Source organism: Macaca mulatta, chromosome 6 (genome assembly GCF_049350105.2).
Source record: "Macaca mulatta isolate MMU2019108-1 chromosome 6, T2T-MMU8v2.0, whole genome shotgun sequence".
Lineage (NCBI taxonomy): Eukaryota > Metazoa > Chordata > Mammalia > Primates > Cercopithecidae > Macaca > Macaca mulatta.
The window spans coordinates 158,918,680-158,940,350 of record NC_133411.1 but is presented as its reverse complement, the minus strand read 5'-3'; the positions used below and the strand labels follow the sequence as shown (position 1 = coordinate 158,940,350).

The window sequence follows — 21,671 nt, the reverse complement described above, 5'->3', positions numbered from 1 at the left end:
TTTGTTTAGACAGTTTTTAAGGGAGGAATGTATCTTAACCTGGGCTCTGAAGTCTAGGTCAGGTTTGTAAGGATGAGAGAAGACTTGGAATATGGGTGAGGGAGAAGAAAACACAAACAGCAATAGTTCTAATGTTGGAGGAACAGAATCAGAAATGAGAATGTTATGTTTAAAATGGAGAATGGGGAAGCGTCCAAGATGGCCAAATAGGAACAGCTCCAGTCTACAGCTCCCAGCTTGAGCGACGCAGAAGACGGGTGATTTCTGCATTTCCAACTGAGCTTTGAAGAGGGTAGTGGTTCTCCCAGCATGGAGTCTGAAATCTGAGAACAGACAGACTGCCTCCTCAAGTGGGTCTCTGACCCCCAAGTAGCCCAACTGGGGGGCACCTCACAGTAGTGGCTGACTGACACCTCACATGGCCGGGTGCCCCTTTGAGACGAAGCTTCCAGAGGAACGATTAGGCAGCAACATTTGCTGTTCTGCAATATTTGCTGTTCTGCAGCCTCTGCTGGTGACACCCAGGCAAACAGGGTCTTGAGTGACCTCCAGCAAACTTCAACAGACCTGCAGCTGAGGGTCCTGACTGTTAGAAGGAAAACTAACAAACAGAAAGGACATCCACACCAAAACCCCATCTGTACATCACCATCATCAAAGACCAAAGGTAGATAAAACCACAAAGATGGGGAGAAACTAGAGCAGAAAAGCTGAAAATTCTAAAAATCAGAGCGCTTCTTCTCCTCCAAAGGAATGCAGCTCCTCGCCAGCAACACAGCAAAGATGGACGGAGAATGACTTTGATGAGTGGAGAGAAGAAAGCTTCAGACGATCAAACTTCTGCGAACTAAAGGAAGATGTTCAAACCCATCGCAAAGAAGCTAAAAACCTTGAAAAAAGATTAGACAAATGGCTAACTAGAATAACCAGTGTAGAGAAGTCCTTAAATGACCTGATAGAGATGAAAACCATGGCACAAGAACTACGTGACGCATGCACAAGCTTCAGTAGCCAATTCGATCAACTGGAAGAAAAGGTATCAGTGACTGAAGATCAAATGAGTGAAATGAAGCAAGAAGAGAAGTTTAGAGAAAAAAGAGTAAAAAGAAACGAACAAAGCCTCTAAGAAATATGTGAAAAGACCAAATCTACGTCTGATTGGTGTTCCTGAAAGTGACAGGGAGAATGGAACCAAGTTGGAAAACACTTGGCACGATATTATCCAGGAGAACTTCCCCAACCTAGCAAGGCAGACCAACATTCAAATTCAGGAAATACAGAGAACGCCACAAAGATACTCCTCAAGAAGAGCAATTCCAAGACACCTGATTGTCACATTCACCAAAGTTGAAATGAAGGAAAAAATGTTAAGGGCAGCCAGAGAGAATGGTCAGGTTACCCACAAAGGGAAGCCCATCAGACTAACAGCGGATCTCTTGGCAGAAATGCTACAAGCCAGAAGACAGTGGGGGCCAATATTCAACATTCTTAAAGAAAAGAATTTTCAACCCAGAATTTCATATCCAGCCAAACTAAGCTTCATCAGTGAAGGAGAAATAAAATCCTTTACAGACAAGCAAATGCTGAGAGATTGTGTCACCACCAGGCCTACCTTACAAGAGCTCCTGAAGGAAGCACTAAACATGGAAAGGAACAACCGGTACCAGCCACTGCAAAAACATGCCAAATTGTAAAGACCATCAATACTAGGAAGAAACTGCATCAACTAACGAGCAAAATAACCAGCTAACATCATAATGATAGGATCAAGTTCACACATAACAATATTAACCTTAAATGTAAATGGGCTAAATGTTCCAATTAAAAGACACAGACTGACAAATTGGATAAACAGTCAAGACCCATCAGTGTGCTGTATTCAGGAGACCCATCTCACATGCAGAGACACACATAGGCTCAAAACAAAAGGATGGAGGAAGATCTACCAAGCAAGTGGAAAACAAACAAACAAAAAAAGCAGGGGTTGCCATCCTAGTCTCTGATAAAACAGACTTTAAACCAACAAAGATCAAAAGAGTTAAAGAAGGCCATTACATAATGGTAAAGGGATCAATTCAACAAGAAGAGCTAACTATCCTAAATATATATGCACCCAATACAGGAGCAACCAGATTCATAAAGCAAATCCTTAGAGACCTACAAAAAGACTTAGATTCCCACACAATAATAATGGGAGAATTTAACACCCCACTGTCAACATTAGACAGATCAAAGAGATAGAAAGTTAACAAGGATATCTAGGAATTCAACTCAGCTCTGCACCAGGCGGACCTAATAGACTCTACAGAACTCTCCACCCCAAAGCAACAGAATATACATTCTTCTCAGCACCACATCGCACTCATTCCAAAATTGACCACATAGTTGGAAGTAAAGCACTCCTCAGCAAATGTAAAAGAACAGAAATTATAACAAACTGTCTCTCAGACCACAGTGCAATCAAACTAGAACTCAGGATTAAGAAACTCACTCAAAACCGCTCAACTACATGGAAAACTGAACAACCTGCTTCTGAATGACTACTGAGTACATAACGAAATGAAGGCAGAAATAAAGATGTTCTTTGAAACCAATGAGAACAAAGACATAACATACCAGAATCTCTGGGACACATTTAAAGCAGTGTGTAGAGGGAAATTTATAGCACTAAATGCCCACGATAGAAAGCAGGAAAGATCTAAAACTGACACCCTAACATCACAATTAAAAGAACTGAAGAAGCAAGAGCAAACACATTCAAAAGCTAGCAGAAGGCAAGAAATAACTAAGATCAGAGCAGAACTGAAGGAGATAGAGACACAAAAAAACCCTTCAAAAAAAATCAATGAATCCAGGAGCTGGTTTCTTGAAAAGATCAACAAAATTGATAGACTGCTAGCAAGACTAATAAAGAAGAAAAGAGAGAAGAATCAAATAGACGCAATAAAAAACGATAAAGGGGTTATCACCACTGATCCCACAGAAATACAAACTACCATCACAGAATACTATAAACACCACTACACAAATAAACTAGAAAATCTAGAAGAAATGGATAAATTCCTGGACACATACACCCTCCCAAGACTAAGACAGGAAGAGGCTGAATCCCTAAATAGACCAATAACAGGCTCTGAAATTGAGGCAATAATTAATAGCCTACCAACCAAAAAACTCCAGGACCAGATGGATTCACAGCTGAATTCTACCAGAGGTACAAGGAGGAGTTGGTACCATTCCTTCTGAAACTATTCCAATCAATAGAAAAAGACGGAATCCTCCCTAACTCATTTTATGAGGCCAACATCATCCTGATACCAAAGCCTGGCAGAGACACAACAAAAAAAGAGAATTTTAGACGAATATCCCTGATGAACATCGATACAAAAATCCTCAATAAAATACTGCCAAAACGAACCCAGCAGCACATCAAAAAGCTTATCCACCATGATCAAGTGGGCTTCAGCCCTGGGATGCAAGGCTGGTTCAACATACACAAATCAATAAACGTAATCCATCATATAAACAGAACCAAAGACAAAACCCACATGATTCTCAATAGATGCAGAAAAGGCCTTCGACAAAATTCAACAGCCTTCACGCTAAAAACTATCAATAAATTAGGTATTGATGGGACATATCTCAAAATAATAAGAGCTATTTATGACAAACCCACAGCCAATATCATACTGAATGGGCAAAAACTGGAAGCATTCCCTTTGAAAACTGGCACAAGACAGGGATGCCCTCTCTCACTACTCCTATTCAACACAGTGTTGGAAGTTCTGGCCAGGGCAATCAGGCAGGAGAAAGAAATAAAGGGTATTCAATTAGGAAAAGAAGAAGTCAAATTGTCCCTGTTTGCAGATGACATGATTATATATTTAGAAAACCCCATCATCTCAGCTTAAAATCTCCTTAAGCTGATAAGCAACTTCAGCAAAGTCTCAGGATACAAAATCAATGTGCAAAAATCACAAGCATTCCTATACACCAATAACAGACAAACAGAGAGCCAATCATGAGTGAACTCCCATTCACAACTGCTTCAAAGAGAATAAAATACCTAGGAATTCAACTTACAAGGGATGTGAAGGACCGCTTCAAGGAGAACTACAAACCACTGCTCAATGAAATAAAAGAGGACACAAACAAATGGAAGAACATTCCATGCTCATGGCTAGGAAGAATCAATATCGTGAAAATGCCCATACTGCCCAAGGTAATTTATAGATTCAATGCCATCCCCATCAAGCTACCAATGATTTTCTTCACAGAATTGGAAAAAACTACTTTAAAGTTCATATGGAACCAAAAAAGAGCCCGCATTGCCAAGACTATCCTAAGCCAAAAGAACCAAAGCTGGAGGCATCATGCTACCTGACTTCAAACTATATTACAAGGCTACAGTAACTAAAACAGCATGGTACTGGTACCAAAACAGAGATATAGACCAATGGAACAGAACAGAGCCCTCAGAAATAACACCACACATCTACAACCATCTGATCTTTGACAAACCTGACAAAAACAAGAAATGGGGAAAGGATTCTCTATTTAATAAATGGTGCTGGGAAAACTGGCTAGCCATATGTAGAAAGCTGAAACTGAATCCCTTCCTTATACCTTATACAAAAATTAATTCAAGATGGATTAAAGACTTAAATGTTAGACCTAAAACCATAAAAATCCTAGAAGAAAACCTAGGCAATACCATTCAGGACACAGGCATGGGCAATGACTTCATGACTAAAACACCAAAAGCAATGGCAACAAAAGCCAAAATTGAGAAATGGGATCTAATTAAACTAAAGAGCTTCTGCACAGCAAAAGAAACTACCATCAGAGTGAACAGGCAACCTACAGAATGGGAGAAGTTTTGCAATCTACCCATCTGACAAAGGGCTAATACCCAGAACCTACAAAGAATGCAAACAAATTTACAAGAAAAAATCAAACAACCCCATCAAAAAGTGGGCGAAGGATATGAACAGACACTTCTCAAAAGAAGACATTTATGCGGCCAACAGACACATGAAAAAATGCTCATCATCACTGGCATCAGAAAAATGCAAATCAAAACCACAATGAGATACCATCTCACACCAGTTAGAATGGCGATCATTAAAAAGTCAGGCAACACAACAGGTGCTGGAGAGGATGTGGAGAAATAGGAACACTTTTACACTGTTGGTGGGACTGTAAACTAGTTCAACCATTGTGGAAGACAGTGTGGCAATTCTCAAGGATCTAGAACTAGAAACACCATTTGACCCAGCCATCCCATTACTGGGTATATACCCAAAGAATTATAAATCATGCTGCTATAAAGACACATGCACACGTATGTTTATTGCAGCACTATTCACAATAGCAAAGACTTGGAACCAATTCAAATGCCCACCAATGATAGACTGGATTAAGAAAATGTGGCACATATACACCATGGAATACTATGCAGCCATAAAAAGGATGAGTTCATGTCCTTTGTAGGGACATGGATGAAACTGGAAACCATCATTCTTAGCAAACTATTGCAAGGACAGAAAACCAAACACCGCATGTTCTCACTCACAGTTGGGAATTGAACAATGAGAACACTCGTACACAGGAAGGGGAACATCACACACCAGGGCCTGTCATGGGCTGGTGGGATGGGGGAGGGATAGCATTAGGAGATATACCTAATGTAAAACGAGTTAATGGGTGCAGCACACCAACATGGCACATGTATACATATGTAACAAACCTGCACATTGTGCACATGTACCCTAGAACTTAAATTAAAAAACAAACAAATAAACAAAAAAAAAACAGAGAACAGTTATGGGGGATTCGTGGGAGAGGAGACTACAAACGTACCTGAGGGGGATTCTGGAGGGCCCTTTATGCTGGGTTAAGAAAGTTAGACTTAAACTGCATGAAATACATAGCCCCTGAAAGTTTTTGAGAAAGTCACTTACTTTTTTTTTTTTTTTTTTTTTGAGACGGAGTCTCGCTCTGTCGCCCAGGCTGGAGTGCAGTGGCCGGATCTCAGCTCACTGCAAGCTCCGCCTCCCGGGTTCACGCCATTCTCCTGCCTCAGCCTCCCGAGTAGCTGGGACTACAGGCATCTGCCACCTCGCCCGGCTAGTTTTTTGTATTTTTTTTAGTAGAGACGGGGTTTCACCAGGTTAGCCAGGATGGTCTTGATCTCCTGACCTCGTGATCCGCCCATCTCGGCCTCCCAAAGTGCTGGGATTACAGGCTTGAGCCACCGCGCCCAGCCGAAAGTCACTTACTCTATCACTCATTTGGCAAGTAATTATATATCTTCTGGTCTGATGTTATATTATTTCATTCTCTTTGCACTAAAGCAATTAGTATTTTACCTTTTGTCTTTTACGGATAAAAAATAGTTGAAAGTGGTTTTAGACAAACAAAACTAGGCCAGGCACAGTGGCTCACACCTGTAATCCCAGCACTTCGGGAGGCTGAGATGGGTAGATTGCTTGAGGCCAGGAGTTCGAGATCGGCCTGAGCAACATGATGAAAACCCATCTCTACTGAAAATAGAAAAGTCAGCCAGGCGTGGTGGCGCATGCCTGTAATCCCAGCTACTCAGCAGGCTGAGGCAGGAGAATCACTTGAACCTAGGAGGTGGAGGCTGAAGTGAGCTAAGATCACGCCACTGCACTCCAGCCTGGGTGACAGAATGAGACCCTGTCTCAGAAAAAAAAAAAGAAAAAGAAAACTAAACTATAAACAGGTATAACCAAGACAGATTCTCCATGTATATAGTACCATCTGATCCTCTAACTCACTGTTGTCAGACAAGTCCAGGGAAGATCACAGCACTATGAAGGCCCAGGGAGGCCAAGGAGGAGCAAAGCCTTCTGTATTCCTCTCCATTTCATTCACTGATGCCTACAACCAGGATGGCACAGGCTACTTTCCAGGCCCTTGCCCTAGACTAAGAAATTAATACTGTGAGAGGACTGATCCTTTGGAGGAAAAGGATCCATGGGAGGAAAAGATAAGATGACTACTCATCAGAGGAAAACTCAGATCCATCTGTATTAAATGGGCCTGCAACCCATACTTACTGCATGAATGTCCTTAAGTGTCAACAAGCCTTCTTCGGCTGGATTGGCTAACTTTTCTGTGTGAGCTCCTAGAGGTTGGGTACTGGTCTTCATTAAATTATAACATATTTTAAGCTCCTATTATACGCTAACCACTGTGCTAGACACAATGCATCAGAACCTAGACCCCAAACCTAGGTGTCAATCTTTATTTCCCCTATGCCATACTCCCATATATAATCCATCAGTAAGTCCTGTCTGCTGTGCCTTGAATAATATATCTATCCTCTCCCCACTGCCCAAACTATTTGTAATCCAATCACATCTCACTACTGTCCTACCATCCTCTCTCACCTGGAATATTCTAAGAGCCTACAAGATCTGAACACTGCCTCTCTTTTTGCCCTTATTTCCTACTGGCTTTTTTGCAGTTGCTGGAACATGCCAAGTTGATTCCATTATTAGGGTCACTGTACTTGCTCAAGTTGTCTTTGCCTAGAATAATCATTTCCCAGATCTATACAGGTATGTTCTCATCCTTCAGGTCTCAGCTTTTTTTTTTTTTTTTTTTTTTTTTTTTTTTTGAGACGGAGTCTCGCTCTGCCGCCCAGGCTGGAGTGCAGTGGCCGGATCTCAGCTCACTGCAGGCTCCGCCTCCCGGGTTCACGCAATTCTCCTGCCTCAGCCTCCCCAGTAGCTGGGACTACAGGCGCCCGCCACCTCGCCCGGCTAGTTTTTTGTATTTTTTTAGTAGAGACGGGGTCAGGTCTCAACTTTTATTTTTCTTTTTTAGTGACAGTATCTCACTCTGTCACTCAGGCTAGAACGTCGTGGCATGGTCATAGCTCACTACAGCCTCAAACTCCTAGGCCCAAGCAATCCTCCCACCTCAGCCTCCCAAGTAGCTAGGGCTACAGGTACACACCATGATACCTGGCTAATTTATTTTATGTCTTTGTAGAGACACGGTCTTTCTATGTTTCCCAGGCTGGTCTCGAACTCCTGGTCTCAATCAGTTCTTCCACTTCTGCCTCCCAAAGTGCTGGGATGACAGGTGTGAGCCACCATGCCTGGCCTCAGTTTATATGTCAGCTCCTCACAGAAACCCTCCTTGACCATCCCAACCAGATAAAATAACACCTCCTTCCCAGCATCCTCTATATCCTTACCTGGCTTTATTTTCTTTTTTCTTTTTTTTTTTTTTTTTTTTTTTTTTTTTTTTTGAGGCGGAGTCTCGCTCTCTCGCCCAGGCTGGAGTGCAGTGGCGCGATCTCGGCTCACTGCAAGCTCCGCCTCCCGGGTTCCCGCCATTCTCCTGCCTCAGCCTCCCGAGTAGCTGGGACTACAGGCGCCGCCACCACGCCCGGCTAATTTTTTTGTATTTTTAGTGGAGACGGGGTTTCATTGTGTTAGCCAGGATGGTCTCGATCTCTTGACCTCGTGATCCGCCCGCCTCGGCCTCCCAAAGTGCTGGGATTACAGGCTTGAGTCACCGCGCCCGGCCAACCTGGCTTTATTTTCTTCATAGCACTTCAGACTTCTGAATTTATATTATTTACAAGCAAAACTATTACAGTCTTTCTCGTACTTATTATGTTTCCATTATCAAGAACAATGCTTAGCACATATAGTAGAGGTTCAGTAAATCCTTGCTAAAATGAATAAGAACCCAATTTCTACCCACAATCAGTGGATCCAGACAGAGTTGAAACAGTAGTCTAGGTACTATAACAGAAAGGTTTAGAGTATTCTGAGAGTAGAGAATAGGCTGCAGGCCAGTGTGAAGTAGGCAGCTGCAACGTTAATAAAAAGGGAAAAGATAACTCAGTCAAGTCAAAGATCACAGTATAGTCCAAGACCCAGGAAAAAGTCACACCAGGTTCCAGGGGCGAAGTTGTAGGAGATAAGGCTGGAGTCAAAGATTAGTTTTTACGTAATCCCAAGAAGTCACGAGTTCATCCTTTAAGCTACAGTTACCAAAGGCCTAACCTCCAAGACAGGATAGGGCAGGAGGTTTGCCATTTCAGTGGTACAATTAGATAAGAAGTGGTGCTTAAACGACATACACAGACAAATCTAAGATGAATTCTGAGGGACCACACAAAAGGAAGGATGATATATAGGAAGATGGAGAAGAAAATGGAAAGATAGGAAGCAGCAAAAAATCTGACTTTGGGTTTTTTAGATTTGAGATTTCTGTAATATGTCCAGATGGTATGTCCAGCAGGCAATTAGAAATGTGGTTCTCAAGTACAGGAGAGAAGCCAAAATTGGAAAAATAAATAGGGTGGAGGGAAAGGTATACAGTATCTCATTCTCGTCTGAATTCCATTTATATGTTCAATAAATGTTTGTTGAATATGTGCTTTATCTTCCTAACTAGATTAAAATTATTCAAGATGTTCTCCACTTTTTGTGTACTATCGTAATACCTAGCATAGAATTAGGCACATACAGGAAGTATCTAATAAATCATTTTTGATGGAAAGATTGGTTTTTATTTTAAAAAGTTATTTTAACGAAAAATTCTCCAAGAAGAATTAGCTTTGATTTTTGTTGGACAAAATTTTGATTTTTGTTTCTTTAAAAGACAATTGAGGCTGGGCGCAGTGGCTCATACCTGTAATCCCAGCACTTCGGGAGGCCAAGGTGGGTGAATCGCTTGAGGTCAGGAGTTCGAGACCAGCCTGGGCAACATGGCAAAACCCTGTCTCTACCAAAAATGCAAAAATTAGCTGGGTGTAGTGGTACGCACATGCGCACCTGTAATCCCAGCTACTCAGGAAGCTGAGGCACAAAGAATTGCTTGAACCCAGGAGGTGGAGGTTGCAGTGAGCCAAGATTGTGCCACTGCACTCCAGCCTGGGCAACAGAGCAAGAGTCCGTCTCAAAAAAAGGACAATTGAGGCCAGGCGCGATGGCTCACACCTGTAATCCCAACACTTTGGGAGGCCAAGGCAGGCGGATCACGAGATCAGGAGATCAAGACCATCCCGGCTAACATGATGAAACCCCGTCTCTACTAAAAATACAAAAAAAAAAAAAATTAGCCAGGCGAGGTGGTGGGCGCCTGTAGTCCCAGCTGCTCTGGAGGCTGAGGCAGGAGAATGGCGTGAACCCGGGAGGCAGAGCTTGCAGTAAGCGGAGATCACACCACTGCACTCCAGCCTGGGTGACAAAGCAAGATTCTGTCTCAAAAAAAAAAAAAAAAAAAGAAGAAAAAAAGACAGTTGATACATATTGCTGGTAGAAATGTAAAACGGTGTTAACACTGTGAAACACAGTTTGGTGGTTCCTCAAAAAGTTAAACACAGCACTGCTATATGACCTAGCAATTCCGCTTATACTCAAAGGACTAAAAACTGTAACTCAAACAGATATTTGTATACTAATGTTCATAACAACACTATTTACAATAGTCAAAAGGTGAAAACAATCCAAGTGTCCATCAACAGATGAACAGATAAAGCATGGTATAACCATCAAATGGAATATTATTTGACTATTAAAAAGGAATTAAGTTCTGATACTCTTCATCTACAACACGTATGAACCTTAACACCATTATGTTAAGCAAAAGACAGACATGATGCAAACTAAAAAAAAAGAAAAGAAAAGAAAAGAAAAAAGACCTGGATCTTAAAAGAAAAAAAAGACACAAAAGGACAAGTATTGAATGATTCTACCTATACAAAATATCTAGAAAAGGCAAAATGGGCCAGGCAGGGTGGCTCATGCTTATAATCCCAGCACTTTGGGAGGCTGGGGAAGGAGGATTGCTTGAGTCAAGGAGGTCAAGGTTGAAGTGAGCTATGATCATGCCACTGCACTCTAGTCCAGGTGACAGAACAACAACAATACAAACACACAGAGACAGAGAGAGAGAGAATAGGCATATTCATAAAGACAGAAGATAAGAGTTTACTGGGTACTGGGGGAAGTGATGAGTTACTGGTTATAGAGTTTCAATTTCAAGTTTTGGAAATAAATAGTAGTAATGGTTACACACCATTATGCACATACTTCATGCCACTGCATCGTACACTGTATTAATATTAGATGGAGATTTCAGGGACAAAAACTTTACAAAATGCAAACTAATCAGTCCTCAAGTTCATTTCCTGACACCTCCACCAAAAGAAATACATTTAAAAAGTCTATACTAATTTCTAGTGACAGAAAGTAAATCAGTGGTTATTTTGGGATAGGAAGTAAGGAAGGGTAGGAGGGAGAGATTACAAAGGGGCATGAGGAGATTCTGGGGATTGATGGATATGTTCACTATCTCGATTGTGGTGACAGTTTTTAATATATACAGAGAGAGTACCTTTTAAATATGTACAGTTTATTGTATGTCAGTTACACTACAATAAAGCTATAAAAATAGCTTTTTAAAAAATAAGAATTTTTATCTGAAGGAGAAAACAGTAGCTTGAATATAACCTGTTACATAATTTTCTTTTTCTTTTCTTTAAGAGACACAGTCTCACTCTGTTGCTAAGACTGCAGTGCAGTGGCCATTGATAGGCGCGATCATAGTTCACTGCTGCCTTGAACTCCTGGCCTCAAGTGATTCCCCACTTCAGCTTCCAGGTTAGCTGGTATTACGGACACATACCGCTGTACCCAACTATGTCCTTTTGTTTTCAATTGCAGTTTCTATTTTAATTCCTAAGAAATCATCACTGAATATTCCCATACTCTGGATACGCAGCCTTGGGAAATGTATTTCTTACGTCCCCAAACACATACAACTAACTTTGGGAGGAAGTACCTAAGCAATGTTTTCTTTCTTTTTGTAATATTTTTCTAAAAACAGTTATATTTAGTCTTAAAATATGACAGCTTCATTGGATATATTTGATGACATATTAATCACATACAGGTTGAGTATCCCTAATCCAAAAATCCAAAATCCGAAATGCACCAAAATCCGAAACTTTTGAGCACCAACATGATGCTCAAAAGAAATGCTCACTGGAGCAATTTGGATTTCCAGATTAGAGATGCTCAACTAGTAAGTAGAAAGCAAATATAAAAAAAAAAAAAAAAAATCAGAAATCGGCAACACTGCCAGTGCCAAGCATTTCAGATAAGGGATACTCAACCTGTACTGGGATTTTCCTAAGAAACCTAGGCCATTTAAAACTGAACTTCACAACCTGTTGTGAATATGGTGTGGTATGCGTGTTTGTTTATGTGTGTTTAAGTAACTGCTTTTAACACATAACACAATCTAAAACCACAGGCAGTGAGAGTCAATAGAAAAATTAACCTGTTGTCAGGAGCCCACTCCAGGCAGTCATAACCCTCTGTCCCAACCATGAGATAGTTCAAACTAAATGATCAAATCATTAAGTGGCAGTTTTCTTGAATTACAGGTCTTTAGAGCTAGACAGAGATCAAGAAATCCAACTGCCATGATTTTTTGGTAAGAAATAAGGGTTCAGCTGGGTACCAGTGGTTTACAACTATAATCTCAGCACTTAGGGAGGCCAAGGCAGGCGGATCACTTGAGTTCAGGAGTCCAAGACCAGCCTGGCCCACATGGTGAAACTCCATCTTTACTAAACATCCAAAAATTAGCCAGGCATGGTAGCACATGCCTATAATCCCTCCTACTTGGGAGGCTGAGGCACGAGAATCACTTGAACCCAGGAGACAGAGGTTGCAGTGAGGTGAGATTGCGCCACTGCACTCTAGCCTAGGCGACAGACATGATTCTGCCTCAAAAAATAAAATAAAATAAAATAAAGGTTCGGATTAGTGAAATCGTTTGCTACTTAAAGGCAGAGATGGATCCAGAACCCAAGTATCCTGACTCCTAACCTTTTTCCTCTAATGGATTGCCTATGCCAGTCTCTGTAAGTGTATATACATCAGATAATTACAGGAAAACTAGAGTCAACCTAATAACAACTTAAAGATCTCAAGTTTCTGGAAAACCTGAAGTCTTAACATTGACCTGACATTAATGTGAACAAGTCAACAACCAAAGTCTCCTTTCTTATATGGAAAAATCTCAAACTAGGCTGGTAAGAACTACAGTGTAAGAAAAAAATATATATATATACACATATATATATTTCAATAAAAATAAACAAACTAGACTAGAATATGTAGTTTGGAAATAATTTTCCAGTACTTCACACGACTTTTCTTTTCTTTTTTTTTGTTTGAGATGGAGTCCACTCTGTTCCCTAGCCTGGAGTGCCATGGTGCGATCTCAGCTCACTGCAACCTCCACCTCCCAGGTTCAAGCGATTCTCCTGACTCAGCCTCCTGAGTAGCTGGGAATACAGGCACGTGCCACCACACCTGGCTAATTTTTTCTATTTTTAGTAGAGGCGGGGTTTCACCATGTTGGCCAGGCTGGTCTTTTTTTTTATTATTTTATTTTATTTTATTTTTTTATTTTATTTATTTTTTTTTTTGAGACGGAGTCTCGCTGTGTCTCCCAGGCTGGAGTGCAGTGGCGTGATCTCGGCTCACTGCAAGCTCCGCCTCCCGGGTTCACGCCATTCTCCCGCCTCAGCCTCCCAAGTAGCTGAGACTACAGGCGCCCGCCACCACGCCCGGCTAGTTTTTTGTATTTTTAGTAGAGATGGGGTTTCACCATGTTAGCCAGGATAGTCTCGATCTCCTGACCTCGTGATCTACCCGCCTCGGACTCCCAAAGTGCTGGGATTACAGGCTTGAGCCACCGCGCCCGGCCCAGGCTGGTCTTGAACTCTGACCCCAAGTGATCCGCCCACCTTGGCCTCCCAAAGTGCTGGGATTACAGGCATGAGTCATCGCGCCTGGCCACATGCAGCTTGTAAGCAGGGGAATCATGACTTGAACCTATACTGTTACTTGATTGCTTATTTTGAAGCTGTTTTTAAATCTTCAGAAAAATTGAAAGAATGATACATGAAACACTTACACACTAACAATTCACCTATTTAGCAATTTTATAATTCATAAGATGTTAACACACTCTCTCTCCATACTTACATGGGTTTTGTTGTTGTTTCTGAACTATTTGAAAGTTGCAGACATAGTTCAGCCTTAAACACTTTATTAAACCTACATTTTTTTTTATTTTTTAAAACAGTTTTATTTTGAAATAACTGTAGACTTACAGAAAAGTTGCAAAAATAGTACACAGTTCCTGTATAATGGTCACTCAGTTTCCTCTAATATTGAACCTACATTTATTTTTTATTTTTTTGAGATGGGATCTCACTCTGTCACCCAGGCTGGAGTGCAGTGGCATGATCTTGGCTCACTGCAATCTCCATCTCCCAGGTTCAAGCAATCCTCCCACCTCAGCCTCCTGAGTAGCTGGGACCACAAGTGCATGCCACCATGCCCAGCTATTTTTTTGTATTTTTTGTAGAGACACGTTTTCACCATGTTGTCCAGGCTGACTTGAACTCCTGAGCTCAAGTGATCTGCCTGCCATGGCCTCCCAAATTGCTAGCATTACAGGCGTGAGCCACGGTGCCCATCCTGAACCTACATTTTTAAAGCACTATGCCTCTTCTTCGAAAGACGCATTCATTAGCAAGATGACGTCAACCATTTCGATATGCTCCCCAAAAACCTGCACTGGCTCCCTATCTCCTACCAAATATGGTCTAAAAACGTTGGTATAAGCTTCTATGAATGAGCCTGAAACCGCCACTGTCTTGCTTCCTCCCATGCAGCCCTAATGTTCCAATCACCAGTCCATGAAAATATTAAGCAGCCTTTGCCCTCAGGGCCTTTGCTCACGTTGCCCAGCCTCAAATGACACCTTATAAATTAGTCCCTTCCTAGATACAATATATAAAATAGAGGCCAGGCACAGTGGTTCATGTCTGTAATCCCAGTGCTTTGGGAGGCCAAGGCAGGAAGATCACTTTGAGGCCAGGAGTTTGAGGCCAGCCTGGGCAACATAGCAAGGCCTCATCTGTACCAGAAAAAAAAAAGTTAAACAAAAATATAAAATAGCAGGCCGGGTGCAGGGGCTCATGCCTGTAATCCCAGCACTTTGGGGGGCCAAGGCAGGTGGATCATCTGAGGCCAGGAGTTAGAGACCAGCCTGGCCAACATGGTGGAACCCCGTCTCTACTAAAAAACACAAAAAATTAGGCCAGGCGCGGTGACTCATGCTTGTAATCCCAGTACTTTGAGAGGTGGAGGTGGGCGGACCACAAGGTGAAGAGATTGAGATCATCCTGGCCAGCATGGTGAAACCTTATCTCTACTAAAAATAGAAAAATTAGCTGCACATGGTGGCACATGCCTGTGGTCCCAGCTACTTGGGAGGCTGAGGCAGGAGAATCGCTTGAACCCGGGAGGCAGAGGTTCCAGTGAGCCAAGATTGCGCCACTGCACTCCAACCTGGAGACACAGCGAGACTCCGTCTCAACAACAACAAAAAAGAAATACAAAAAATGAGCCAGGCATGGTGTCGTGTGCCTGTAATCCCAGCTACTGGGGAGGCTGACACAGCAGAATCACTTGAACCCAGGAGGCAGAGGTTGCAGTGAGCCAAGATCGCGCCACCGCACTCCAGCCTGGGCAACAAGAGTGAAACTCTGTCTCAATAAATAAATAAATAAATAAATATATATATATATATATATATATATATGCACCACTGCCATTACTGCCATTTCCATGTCTTCCTCCTGGGCCCAGCCCTGCCTTGCACTCCTATGCCCTTTGCTTTATTTTTCTCCATAGCTCTTCTCACCATTACATACTACACATTGTTAATTGTCTTTCTCATGAGGGCAGTGACTTGCTCTGTTTTGTTCAAAGCTGTATTCTCAGTGTCTTGAACATGTCTTGCACCTTATAAATGCTTGGCAAGTATCTGTTGAGTGAATTAGAATTTAACAGCTACATGATAAGGAAAAAGGAGTTACTTTCCCCATTCTCACTTAACTCTCCAACCCCACTCTTCTGCCCCCACATGCCAAAACCAAACTTACGTCAAGAAATTACAGCTTGTCAAGCATCTGCCTGGGGGTTTATGTTCTCTAAAAGCGTGATTATCCTTCTGTCAATCATGGGGAAAAAATAAAAAAAAAAAGTGTGGGCAGGGCACAGTGGCTCATGCCTGTAATCCCAGCACTTCAGGAGGCCAAGACAGGAGGATTGCTTGAGCTTAGGAATTTGAAACCTGACTGGGCAATGTGGTGAAACACCATCTGTACAAAAACTAGCCAGGTATGGTAGCGTGCACCTGTGGTCCCAGCTACTCGGGAGGCTGAGGTGGAAGGATTGCTTGAACCCACAAAGTCAATGCTGCAGTGAGCCTAGATCGCGCCCCTGCACTTCTAGCCTGGATGACAAAGTGAGACCTGGTCTGCAAAACAAAAGTCAAATCAGAAATATATAAAAAGTGTAATTAATGTTTTTTTCCCCTCAAAAATTACCTCTAGCCCATAGTATGTTCATCTCTAGATCTTCCCCTAGGAGGCAACACATTACAGTACAATAATTTTACAGAGAGCTGTTAGCTTCTTAGGACCACCCCTGTAAATCCAGGATGAGATCCAGGGCTCCGCACCCTAGATGATGCTGAACCAGTGAGCTTAGGACCACACTTGGACAATCACTGGATATATTCTGGAAGTCAAACAGATCTCTGTTCAGATCCCAGCTATACTGTTCAGCAGTTATATGGCACTGGGTAAAACTTCACTTTACTCAGCATCAATTTCTGACCTGTAAAATGGGGTAACATTACCTAACTTGCTGGTTTGTAAGGCTAACACAACTACCTACCACAGTGCCTGGCACATAGCATTTACTCAATAAACAATAGCTATTAGTCTCTGTCCCTTGCTATCTCCTGCCTTGAGATTCCTGTTTGTTTTTAAAGGGTTCATTCCTTTCCAACAGCTTTGGCCCTCCATTTATTATTGATTCAATTTTCAAAAACAAAAAGTTCTGCTTAATTTAGTATTGCATATCATATTAGTTGTAGATTTCACATAAAGAACTGTTGGGGATAAGGAGAAAAAACAGGTTAACTAGAATGGGTGCCGGAAGGCAATTTAAGTTCTGAACGTTTCTAACTCACTGTGGTCCCCAATCTGTGCAGGGAAGGAGCCCAGCCTGATAGTCTATGAGTTTGGAGAGCTGGGTACAAGTCCTAGCTCTGCAAAAGACTTGCTGTGTAATTTTAGGCAAGGCTCTGGGCCCTCTCTGTCTTCTCAGTGTTTCCATCCATCCAGTGAAATAATTCCAACTTAGTGTATGAATCAGAAAGAACAAGTCCTGATTTTGCACTTAATCGGGTGTGTGATTTTTTTTTTTCTTCCTTGAGATGGAGTTTCGCTCTTGTTGCCTAGGCTGTAGTGCAATGGCACAACGCAACCTCCGCCCCCCAGGTTCAAGCGATTCTCCTGCCTCAGCTTCCTGAGTAGCTGGGATTACAGGCATGCACCACCACGTCCGGTTAATTTTGTATTTTTAGTAGAGATGGGGGTTTCTCCATGTTGGCCAGGCTGGTCTCGAACTTCCGACCTCAGGTGATCCGCCCGCCTCGGCCTCCCAACGTGCTGGGATTACAGGCGTGAGCCACCACGTAACCAAGATAACCAAGCCGTCTCGCCCGTCTCGGCCTGTTTCCCCATCTGTTCGAGGTGGTGGTGGCTCCTATCTCCCGGATCCCGATTCCAGATATCTAGGTTCGAGACGGATCAACGACGACTGGAAAAGCAGCGGAGTGCGTGGCACCCGGCGAGATATGCGGGATGGAGGGTGGGTGGGCAGCCGCCAGCCAGAGGGGCGGGCCCGGATCACAGGGGTGCAGCGCCACTCGCCCGGCCCCAGACCACCCGGGAAATAACCAGAAGCACGTCCCGCTCCACGGCGGCGACCCCTCATCTAGGATTCTACCGCGCGGGGACCCAGGCAGAATGACTCTGGCAGGGGCCCGCTGACCGCGTGGCGGCCACCACCGCTCCCTCCCTCTTCCCTAGTCCTCTTCCCTAGTCCGCTTCCCTATTCTCACCTCTCGGGGCCGGGCCGCCCCACACAACCAGGCGCCGCGGCACGCGTCTTCCACCGTTGCAGGACTGAGCTGGACACCGCGGCGCCGACAGAGCTAGACCTGCCCGTCCCTTTCCCCGCCCATCGCTCGGACTCCTGAGGAGGCGGGGCCCGGCTGGCGGGACCTACGGGCGTGGCGGGGACCGGCGAAGAGGTGCCGGATGCGGAGCCAGTGCAAACGCCCGCGGCCGAGGCCGTCACGTAGTTTTGCCGAACGAGCGACGCTACCACCAGCCAATAACTCCGCCCAGACCGGGGAGGGTGCCGCCCTCTGACTACTCTCCTCCTCGCGATTTGCTGCCCTGGACAGAAGAGCCCACACTTGCACGGATTCTTAGGGAGGTTCCGCCCCTTCCTTTGTGGCGTTGACTCTTCGGCTGAGAGAGCAAATGACCGGCCTCGGCGGCTAGCTTGTGGCCAGGGTGAAATAGCAGAAGAGGTGCGGAAGCACTCTGCCCATAGTTTTGAAGGGCTCAGCGTTTGCGATCGGCCACGTCTTTATCCAGTACTTCTTGGGACCCTGTTCCCTCCCACCCGCCTTTGTAGAAGGGGAAATTGAGTCCCCGAACGGGAAAAGGTCTCCTAGAATGTTAGAGGCTCTTGTCCCACTATAACTCATTTCCCATCAAAGATTCCAGTAACCAGAAGACTAAAATGTAAATTAAAAGGCCAGGCGCAGTGGCTCACGCTTGTAATCCCAGCACTTTGGGGGGCCGAGTAGGGAGGATCGCTTGAACCCAGGGGTAGACCAACCTGGGCAGTATAGCGGAACCTTGTCTCTATAAAAATTAAAATGTAAATTAAAATGTAATTGTAGTTTTTGCTAAAATCCTTAGTGGGTTTCATGGCATTTGTAGGTAAAATCAAACCCTCCCTATGCCCTCAAGTTACTGTGTGCTTCGGGCACTCATCTCTGCCCCCCTCCCTCGCTGATTTCCACCCATACTGGCCCCCTTTGCTCGCCACGCTTGTTCTCTTTAGGGACCTAAACATTGGTTCTGGCTAGTTGATTTCGGTCTCTCAGGTCTCACCCAAAACACCAGCCCTCTCCGCAGCGAGGCCGTCCCTGACCACCCTGTGTAAACTAGCCAGTCAGTCACATCCTTTCAGGTCATCTTGATTTAATGATCTGCCTCGAACTGGCCACTGTTGAGTATGTATTAATTTGTTTATTCCTCACCTTGTTTGTAGCTTGCACGGGCCCACCAGATGGGGGTGAAGGAGGGCCTGTGAAGGAAGCATGATAAACTTCCTTTCCTTCCCTTTCCGGTGAACGTCTTCACAGTCATTACTTATCTAGAGATGATCCCAGGTTTCTGTTACCCATCAGATTCAGAGTTTCCAAAAAGTCATCAGCTGTCTTGGGAATCAGAAGACGAACACCTGGGTTCTACTCCTGATGCTGCCCCTTGTGGCTGAGGACAAATCATTTCACCTCAATGGACATCGATGTTTTCACCTTTCAAAGGGTAGTTAATGCCCTAGCACCCAGAGTCCTGGAGAGGGTCAGGTAAGGCAATCAGTGTGAAGTCCTTTGTTTAAGCCCTATAGATTGCACAACAAGCAGAATAACAGTTTCTGGATGTTTATCATGTGCCTGTGCAGAACTCTTCACATTCATTATATAAGTTAATCCTCACAACAGCTTTAGAGGAGGTACTATAGTATGATTCTTGTGTTTTTGGAGAAGAAATGAGACTCAGAGATGTTAGGGGATCTGCCCAACGTCCCATAGTTAATAAGTGACGGCAGCATGATTTTAACACAGTCATATCTGACTGCAAAGCCCACTCTCAACCACTACCCTCCCTGTGCTATGCAAATGCAAGAATCCACTCCCATCCTTGCAGGTAAAATTTATTTATTTATTTATTCATTTATGTATTTGTTTTCTTGTCTATTTTGGGAAGCCAGGATCTTGCATATAACAGACACCAATAAAGATTGGCCAAATTTGGCCAGGCGTGGTGGCTCATGCCTGTAAGCCACTTGAGCTCAGGAGTTAGAGACCAGCCTGGACAACACGGGGAAACCCCATCTCTACCAAAAAATAGAAAAAAGTAGCCAGGCGTGGTAGCATGTGCCTGTAGTCCCAGCTGCTCAGGAGGCTGGGGTGGGAGGACAGCTTGAGCCCTGTAGGCAGAGGTTGCAGTGAGCCGAGATCGTGCAACTGCACTCCAGCCTGGGTGACAGGTGAGATCCCATCTCAAAAACAAACAAACAAACAAACAAACAAAAAACACTAGACCTGTCGAATTTAATACTGCCTATCATTCTTTGATTTTATTTCATACATACTCATCTGCATTACAGATGAAGAAATTGGGGCTCAGAATATTATTACTTACCAAGTTTATTCAGCTAACAAGTGGTGGATTTTGAGATGCGACGGAGGTGGATTTTTGACCTGGGAGCTGTGACATGCCAGCACCCAAGAACATGTAGCTGTAGCCTGGGGCCTGGAGAAGCTGCTAGTAAAGAAACTTTAGGTTGGCCATTGGTGCCTCTCTGCCTCGTAGTTCAGCATCCCTGGCTGCTGTTTACTGTTGTGGTCCCTTCCTGCCCTCCACACACACATCCCAAGGGGCTCTATGGAGCCAGACTTTGGTCTGCCATGCTACCTTCCCTTCACTGATGTTCCAGCGCTCCACAGCGGGAATCAAAGGCAGGGGGTGGAGGGGTGGGTGGGGGGAACAATAACTAAAACCCTGCTACTGGAAAGCTGGCCAATAATTAGCTTCTCCTTGATGACATCACGTCAGCAGCACTTGGATCTCTTTACCCCTAGCCTGGGCATTTTTTCCCTTCTGTTGGTCTCAGGGTTCATAGAGGTGACTGGCAGCCGGAGGGCCACATTTTATAGCCATTACCCTTCCCAAACAGCTTTTCCAAAGTGTAACTAATGATGTATGCACTGGGGTCATGGTGGGCCAGCAAAGAGATCATTTTGGGTTGGGGCCACTTCAGGATTTACCTCCTCAGCACTTCCTGACCACCTACTCTTCCCAGGTGGGACAAGTCACTTCCTCTGAGGCCCTAGTGGACCTTGAACTCCCACTGGACTCCCACGATTCAATGAGCTATTCCTACTGTGCTATTCAGGCTTCATTTTCACTGCTATAAGTGTCTTTTTTTTTTTTTTTTTTTTTTTTTTTTTTTTTTTTTTTGAGACAGGGTCTTGCTCTGTCACCCAGGCTGGAGTGCAGTGGCGCAATTATAGATCCCTGTAACCTCGAACTCCCGGGCTCAAGTGATCCTCCCGCCTTAGCCTCCTGAGTAGTTAGAACCACGGCCAAACGCCACCACACCCAGCTAATTTTTTAATTTTTGTAGAAATGGGGGTCTCCCTATGTTGCCCAGCCTGGTCTCAAACTCCTGGCCTCAAGTTATCCTCCTGCCTTGGCCTCCCAAAGTATTGGGATTATAGGCATGAGCCACCATGCCTGGGCCATTTTACTTTTTTACAAAACGTTTTGTAAAATGTTAGTTCCGATTGTTCTTGGAAATAGGTAACACAAAGTAAACAAATTAAAAAGGTCAAGGGTTTACAGTAAAAAGTAAATCTTCCTC

The 21,671-nt window shown here is 43.8% G+C and overlaps 1 protein-coding gene across 3 annotated transcripts in view; it reads right to left on the bottom strand.

The window, feature by feature from the left end:
- Positions 1-18,349, bottom strand: part of SLC26A2 (solute carrier family 26 member 2) — a 33,672-nt gene extending 15,323 nt beyond the window's left edge. The window contains exons 1-2 of one of the 3 annotated variants that reach the window (XM_077937336.1): positions 18,064-18,320; positions 9,685-9,777 (exon numbers count right to left, since the gene is read on the bottom strand). The gene's annotated coding sequence lies outside the window, so the exon portion shown is untranslated. Of the gene's footprint in view, positions 1-1,612; positions 1,671-9,684; positions 9,778-18,063 lie in introns of all 3 variants that reach the window. The other 2 variants (XM_077937337.1, XM_015141224.3) reach the window with 2 other exon arrangements.
- Between the last annotated feature and the right edge of the window lie 3,322 nt (positions 18,350-21,671).